The 8,570-nt window shown below is 35.4% G+C and overlaps 1 pseudogene; it reads left to right on the forward strand.

Annotated features, from left to right (window-relative positions):
• The first annotated feature begins 878 nt into the window (after positions 1-878).
• LOC125922407 (protein MEMO1-like) lies at positions 879-1,837 on the forward strand (annotated as a pseudogene).
• Positions 1,838-8,570: the final 6,733 nt, after the last annotated feature.

Consider the following 8,570-nt stretch of genomic DNA (forward strand, 5'->3'; position numbering starts at 1 on the left):
AATTATTTTGGCTCCCTGCTAAACAGGAGGGGGCTTTATTGAATTTTTATCATTGGTGGGCAGCGAGGGATGGATGTACTTGTTCAACAAGGGAGGGAAAACCTTGCATTAAAAAACAAACAAACAAAAAACAAAAAACTAGGTCACATTAGTGGGCCTGAATGAAAGTTCTACACGCATGGGAGCCAAAAGATGTCATAAAATGTAAGCATGTGGGATGGGAGTGGTTCAAAAGAAAACTTGGGGAAAGCTGAAGTGTTCTATTTGTGTGAAGACGTTTATAGGAACTTTAAACTGATGAGGACAAAAGACTGTGTGTAAACACTCTGGGAATCTCCTACTATTTACTTGGTCACTGTTTGCCTAATATTAATTTCAAGACAACTTAGGAACTAAAAAAGAAGAAATAGTATGTTGGAATCATAATTAATAATCATATTTAATTTATGTGATGGATAATATTTTGTATCCTTTTGGCTGGGCCACGGTGCTCAGGTCTGTGGTCAAACAGTATTTTGGATTTTTCTGTGAGGTCTTTCGGATGAGATTAATATTTAAATGCGTGGGGGCCGTGGAGGTTGCTCGGCGGAATCACCCATGGCTGGAGATCAGCCCCGAGTCCGGGGTCCCAGTTTCTGGAGGTCACTGGAGTTTGTGGTGACTGTTGCTTGCCTCCCCCACCACCCCAGCTGCCATCTCCTCCCGTTGGGCTGCAGCCTTCTCCTTTTTCTCCTTCTCCTGAGCGGGGATGCTCTCCTTCATGCTGTGGGCACTTCCTGTGCTGAGCTCCTGGTGTCTTTTCCCCTCCCGGAGTTGTTCCTGCCACCACCGACTCCTCATTCATGCTCCTGCACCTTTGCACCGTAGGCGACACAGGCACCAATATGTCCAACCGAGTGGTGGTCAGGGAAGCTTGTCATGCCAGGAACTAGTACACAGCCTCAGGACCGCAGTTGACTGCAACAGTGAGGTTAGCTTTCACAAGCACAGTCTACGGAAAGAGCCGCAAGAGCCATTATTGCACCCCATGCAGGATATGCAGTACTGTGGGTCTTGTGCTGCCCATGCTTACAAACAAGTGGATCCATCTACTACCTGGAGAATTTTCACCCCGATGCCTTCTCATCCTGTGCCTCTCTTGTGATGTGTACTTTCCAGTGTGGATATACAGAGAACACCTCTGTATGACCTTCATATTGACCAAAAGATTTTTGAGAACTATGGAAGATAGGAATGTTTGAACACATGTCTCTAGACACATGAAAATGAACACAGTGTTGAAATGCATTTGCCTTATACAGGTAAAGCCATGGAAAGCCAGGAGGATGAGTTTACTATTATTCCTATACTAGTTGGAGCTTTGAGTGAATCAAAAGAACAGGAATTTGGAAAACTCTTCAGCAAATACCCAGCAGATCCTAGTAATCTCTTTGTGGTTTCTTCTGATTTCTTCCACTGGAGCCAAAGATTCTGTTACAGTTACTATGATGAATCCCAAGAGAAGATTTATAGATCCATTGAATATCTAGATAAAATGGGCACGAGTATTATAGACCAGTTAGACACTATATTAGCAATTACTTGAAGAAATAGCATAATACTATATGTGGAAGATATCACTGGAGTGTTATTAAATGCTATCACAGAGCTCCAGAAAAATGGAATGAATATGAGCTGTTTCTTTTTGAATTTTGTCCAGTCAAGCCAGTGTAGAATCTGCCAAGACAGTTCAGTGAATTTTGCAGTGGCAACACTCGTGGTCCACTCAAGCTCTGAATCCCCAGAGATGCCACCTGAGCATACTCATTCTCTGTCTGGAGTCCCAGCCAAGCCCTAACCAAGATACTGGTTCTGGTTTTGGGGGGATTCTAGAATCTCAAACTAATAGAACTTTCTTCTTTTCTAGTAGCTGTAGTCCTTCCTTAATTTCAACTCATTAAAAAATGCTTTATAGTTTAGGGCAGTGGAAGGAAGGCTGGCATAAAAATATTTTGATCGAAAAAGATGATGGGGCACCTGGGTGGCTCAGATGGTTAAGTGTCCTACTCTTTATTTAAGCGCAGTTCACGATCTCAAGGTTTGTGAGATCAGGACCCACATGGGGCTCCATGCTGACAGTGTAGAGCCTGCTTGAGATTCTCTCTCTCCCTCTCCATCTGTCTCTCCCCCCTAATAAATAAATAAACTTAAAAACAAACAAACAAAAATGACAATGTAAAGGCCCAATTGTGATAGTTTTTTGAAAGTGACTTGTAAATCATTTACCCTATTATTAAATTAATTTATTTATTTTTGAGAGAGAGAGAATACAAGTGGGAGAGGGACAGAAAGAGAGGAAGAGACAGAGAATCCCTAGCAGGCTCTGAGCTGTTAACATGGAGCCCAACGCAGGGCTGGAACTCACCAACCGTGAGATTATGACCTGAGCTGAAATTAAAGAGTTGGATGCTTAACTGACTAAGCCATCCAGGTGCCCCCATTACCATATCCTAAATCTGCACTCTTTGCACACTGGTGCACATAATTCCGCGCTCAGAATAGTTTTGCAAATTGTACACAAACAAAAAAAAAAGTGGAAGCTTTTTAATAAAGAAATTGCATTTGTAAATGATCTGTATTAGAATGTAATAAATCCCCAGTTATCTTCAATTACTACTGTGTTGTACAATAGACACCTTCTATTTGAGTTGCTAATATAAAGGGCTACACAACTCAAAAAGAAAAATTCATTCCAGGGACTTTGAGTAAAGCAGAGTGTCCTCAGTGATCAGGGAAGCCCTCATCCAATAGGCTGAAGTCCTGAAAAAAACAAAAAATTTACCTCCCCTGAGCAAGGGGGAATTCTGCTGACAGATGGCCTTCAGAATTTAACTGCAACATAGGCTCATCCCTGAATCTCTAGCCTTATAGTCTTTAGATGTAAATTGCACATTTTTGTCTTGCCAGCCCCCATAATCATGTGAGACAGTTGCTTAAAATAAATCTTTACTTATATCTATATCCTGTTCTATTTCTCTGACAAATAGAGAAGAATGTTAACAAATAAAATGTATTTTTATAAGTTAAGTTCATAAGACCATTCATTTTTTTATATATCACTATTCTCCTAAATAATTGTTGATGGATCTATACTAGTAATATTGGTAAAAAGGTAATTTTTATAGATTTTATTGAAAAACTCCAAGCTGTTTTCACATGCATTGATATATCACTTTTAAAACTTCCAAGTATTTAAAATATATAATATATTCCTCATATATTACAATATGGGAAGATAAAGAAGTTAAGCAATAAAATATTAGGCATCCTGGGACAAGGTTATAGACCTAAATTTTGATATTTAGAATTTGCTTTCACATTTCTGACTTCCAGGTCTGTGGTCTATCTACATTATTGTATTTTCTCTTAGCTTTATTCCAGTAGAGAAGTGATGTAAATTATTCTCTGTGGGGAAAAAAAAAATCTGTGCTATTTAATCTTGGTGGCTATTTTAACTATTTTTAGAGAATTGCCTAAAATCCCTAGATTTTCTCATATGATATTTCCTTAAAATGAAATGTACTTTTCAGAAATGTTCAGTAATCTTTTTAATACTATACTATTTAGTACATTAATGAGCACTTTAATCATGCAATTTTAATTCTTTTCATCTGTGGTAATGATCTTATTACCTATATCCATATTAATGAATTCCTTCCTTGTAATGATCTACTTAATGGACCATTTAAATTTAAGGATATATAATATATTTTAAATATGTCATTAATGCAGAACTTCTAAGTTTTTTTCATAAAAATTAATTTATTCAGCTGTACTAGTTAACCTTTGAATTGGTTTTCAAAGATTTTCTTCAGAAGTGACTACATAATAATCAGTTTGGGATGAAAATGAATGTTTTCTTTGGAATTACAAAGTACTGGTTTATTTATATAGTTACAGAGGTAATTCTTTTCCTCATAGATTGCAAAGAGTGATCATACTGTCAACATGGATTTATACTAGTAGATTCCAACCAGTCATCTATAGTGAAGGAGCTAAGTTAGAACTATTGATGTTCTTCCAAACATTCTATCATTTAACTTAATATTTTCTATTTTATTAAATTGTATTCAAATGACAGGTATAAAGCAAGGTAAATAATAAAGAACAAAGGAAAATGTATTGCTATTTTAAACATAGGATTTTTTCAGGATGTATGACATTTTTAGATATTCAATTACTTTAATTGTATTATATGAAAATGTAGAACTTTGAACTTTATTTGTAATTGGTTTAACATTGGTAGTGTAATCATGCATACATCTTATGACTAAATGATATGGATCTTTCCCTCAATACTGAATCAAATATGTTGGTTCGGGTATAACACAAAGTTTATGGGAATCAGTGACATTTTTGCCACTCTTGGTCATAGTGTTTCTTTTGGACAGAGATATTCAAGTTTAAATACAATCTCTTCCTCATAGAAAAGTCAGACTTGTACCAAATCGTCAAGCACCTGGAAGTAAATAAAACTTTTACCTAGAGTTCAGGCTGATTCTAGTATACTTTTTATCTAAAGAAGACTTTTGTATACCTCATGTTAAAGTTCTATTTTTTCTATGGCGAATCTCTTTACTTGGATCCCTACCCTTCTGTTAAAATCAGCTTAACCTTACTGTTATTATGACCCAACTTGACTTAATTGACTTGATGCTAGTGCAACTGATTTTAAATCTATTCAGTCCTGATAACATCTAGACCTGTAACTAGCTATATTTTACTTGTGACAATTCATATTACCTTCTATCCCAGCTCTGTGGTGTTTGTACCATGGTAAAGGGGTTGGAGCTAAATAAATTTTCTCTGATCCAAACTCTTGTACTAATGTGATATTCTAGAAGACACTTTTGTATTTTTGTGCGAACTTACAATATTGAGTATGTATCCTGATTCGTTTATATATAGAGATATAAAGATAGTAGTTTAATACATATTGTTGATATACTTTAAAAGGAGTCACTGAATTCAAACAAGTCTAAAAATAAGTATTAGCAGAATGTTGATGAATAGTGGTGTTAATTATTCTCACTTCATTTCCTTTGCCTAAATACTCTTCTGGTTGGGTTTTTTTGTTTTTGTTTTTTCTTTTTTCCCACTTGCATGTTAATCCATCCTGAACTAATTTTTAAAACAAAAATTTTTTTTTAACGTTTATTTATTTTTGAGACAGAGAGAGACAGAGCATGAACGGGGGAGGGTCAGAGAGAGGGAGACACAGAATCTGAAACCAGCTCCGGGCTCTGAGCTGTCAGCACAGAGCCCGACGCGGGGCTCGAACTCACGGACCGCGAGATCATGACGTGAGCCGAAGTCGGCCGCTTAACCGACTGAGCCACCCAGGCGCCCCCATCCTGAGCTAATTCTGATGACCCCCAAAATAATAAAGCCGAACAATGCCATAATTAGGTGTTACTGATTCTAACCCCAATTTGTAACTACTGTATTATTATCCAGTGGTGACCACTAAAATCTTTAATCATTCATATAATGGTTCATTATATGTGTCAACTTTATTGAATTACTGGGTCCTCAGATAATTTGACTAGACATTATTTCTGGGTATGTTTGAGGGGATTTCTGGATGCAATTAGCATTTGAATTGGTAAATTGAGGAGAGCAGATTGCTTTCACCACTGTGAGTAGTAATCATTTAATCCACTGACAAACTGAATAAAACAAGTCAGGGTAAGAAAGAATTTTCTCTCTCAGCCTGATTGCGTGACCTGGAAGTCCTCTCATGCCTTCAGACTGGCATTTAGCTTATCAGCCTTCTGTTCCTCAGAACTGTATTACTAGATTTCTTGGGTCTCCAGGTCACATATGTCTGTCTGTCTATCTTTCTATGAGAGAGAGAATATATATCCTTTTGGCTTTGTGTTTTGGAATACTTGGCCTGATATAATTCACTTACGATATCTTTTCCTATCGATAAGAATTTCAATGAATGCAGTAACTCTTCAACATAGTTTCTAACAATCTCTGGTCATCTCCAACACAAGGAGCCAATGTTTGCCTAGGCCATTTGACTTTGCCATTTTTTTCTTTATATTTTTATACTTACATATATTTTCTATATATTCACTTTATAACAGCTGTAACTGCTATATGTGTGAACATATATGTGTGGAATTATTTTTTAAAGGTCTTTATCTTTTAGATATACACCTGCAAACATTTACATGTAATATGGAAATAAGACAGCTGAATGACAATATAAAATTCATAAAATTCCATTGGGTGAGACAGAAATCATCACATCATCATAGAATCTTTCCACTCTCTTAACCCTACAGCATCATAACCCAGGTTTTATTAACATAAAATAAAATATAAGTGGGATTTATTTAACACTCTGCAATAAACATTTTCCTATGCAACTTTCGTGTATTATTATGTAAGCTTCAACAGATAATCACTGAGGACATATTTTTATTTATTTATTGTATGTACATAATTATTATTTGTATTACTTATTCTCTAGTAACAAGTCTAGAGTGAGCTATATGAGTCAGGTTAGCCTTAGTTCCATTACAGGACTTAGCTCTCAGAGAACTTATTTTTTCCCATGCATGTTAGAGAACACAGAAAGGAACAGTTTTTCTTGCAGAGTTTTTCTCTTTTCCTTTTCTTCACTCAGAACAACTTTCTATTTGTCTCATTTTGTTTTTTAATGTCTTTTTTTATTCTTCTGTCATACATTTTAATTTTTATCTCATTATAGACCAATGAAGGCAATACCATCAAATGGACACTTCATTATTCTGCAAACTGGGTGTATATTTCAATGTTATTTACTTAATAATTGTCAAATACTTTTCTGATGTCTGTCTCATATCAGTAAACAACAATAAAAATATATGAACTCTTCTGAAGATTATATTCAAACAGGAGAGATATAAACCATAAACAAAAACATGGCAAATAAAGAAGTGATAGAGTGCAGTGGAAGTTGATAAGTATCATGGAAAAAATTATTAAAACGTATTAAGGGGGTTAAGGAATATAGGTTCACCATTTTAAATAGGGGAAAGAGGGTAGACTTCAAGATAAAGGTAATATTTGAACAAAGACTTGATGGAGTTGAGGAAATTTTTTTTAATGGTCTAAGGAGGCCATGAAATGGTATATGAGAGATCGTAGACCTAGTAGGTTTGTGGAACAAGTACCAGAAATTTCATTTGAAGTTTTTATGAGTCAAGAAGAGGTGTTGAGTAAGCAGTTAGATAACTTCTGTCTCTGGTTAGACAGAGATATATATTGAACCTAAAAGTTAATACTAACTTGGAGTTGGTATGCAATGGCTTGTAAAAGCCATGAGACTAAATGAGATTACTAAGACTGACTGTAAGTAGAGAAGAGAATCAAGTGTCAAGAGTTCTTCAAAATTATTTATTCAATAATTATTTGTTTTGCCAAAAAAAGGAAGAATAAGAAAAAATACATATCTGTTTAGAGACCACATAGGTGGTCAGAAAACCCATAGTGCGATGTCTTGCAAGATAAATGAAAACAGCAGTCATTTTTTTCTGAGATATTTTTCCTCATGCTACAAATTCTGTTTATTATATATAATTTGTTTCTGTTTAAAAAATTTATTTGTAAGACCAAATTTCCCTAATCTAGTGCTGCAACCATTCCTTTTCATAATTATTCATTTCAGGGGTGGGGTGGGGGGAGAGAGAGAATGCAAGCAGGGAAGGGGCAGAGAGAGAGGGAGAGAGAGAATTTTAAGCGGGCACCATGCCCAGTGCAGACTCTGATGCAAAGCTTGATCTCATAACTGTAAGATCGTGACCTGAACTGAAATCAAATTGGTGGCTTAACCAACTGAGCCACCCTGGTGCCCCCGCATAACTATTCTTTTGTTGAAAAATATAGAAAGTCATACAGCTAGAAGTGACATGAACAACTATAGGGTAAAACCATAAGTGTCTATTAAATTGTTAGATCTCATATATAAATGGGAAATTGAGAGTCAAATATGTAATTAGATTCTAAAAATCTTCCTGTAAGTAATGGTAAATTTGAATTCCAGTTAAGCAGTCTGACTCGAGGTTTAAACTTTCTTCCTTCAAATAAAAACCATTTCCCCAAATATTTCGTACCAAAAATAATTAACTCCTTCCTCACCTTCATCAAGAACCCCTGACTAAGTCTTGGAGTTTTGCATTTCTCAGGTATATTTTGCAAATTATTGCTTGACTTGTCTCCAGTTCTCCATATTGTTATCTCTCCCATTCCTACATTTAAATTATATCAGGGAAATGTATTTGTTATGTGTTTATAGACTTAACCACTCTACTATTTAAAATTTCTCTTTCCTGCAGAATAAAGTACAACTATATTTGTAGGGTATAAAAGATCCTTTGGTTGCAGCTAAATTTTAATTTCGTTTTTCTATTCAGTAACCCATTTTTTATCGTGACATATTGTATTAGTTTTAGTTATAGAACATAATGATTTGAAAAATGTATATTTTGCAAAATGATTACCACAATAAGTCTAACATCCATCACCACACATAATTA

Source organism: Panthera uncia, chromosome B1, assembly GCF_023721935.1.
Source record: "Panthera uncia isolate 11264 chromosome B1, Puncia_PCG_1.0, whole genome shotgun sequence".
NCBI classification, from domain to species: domain Eukaryota; kingdom Metazoa; phylum Chordata; class Mammalia; order Carnivora; family Felidae; genus Panthera; species Panthera uncia.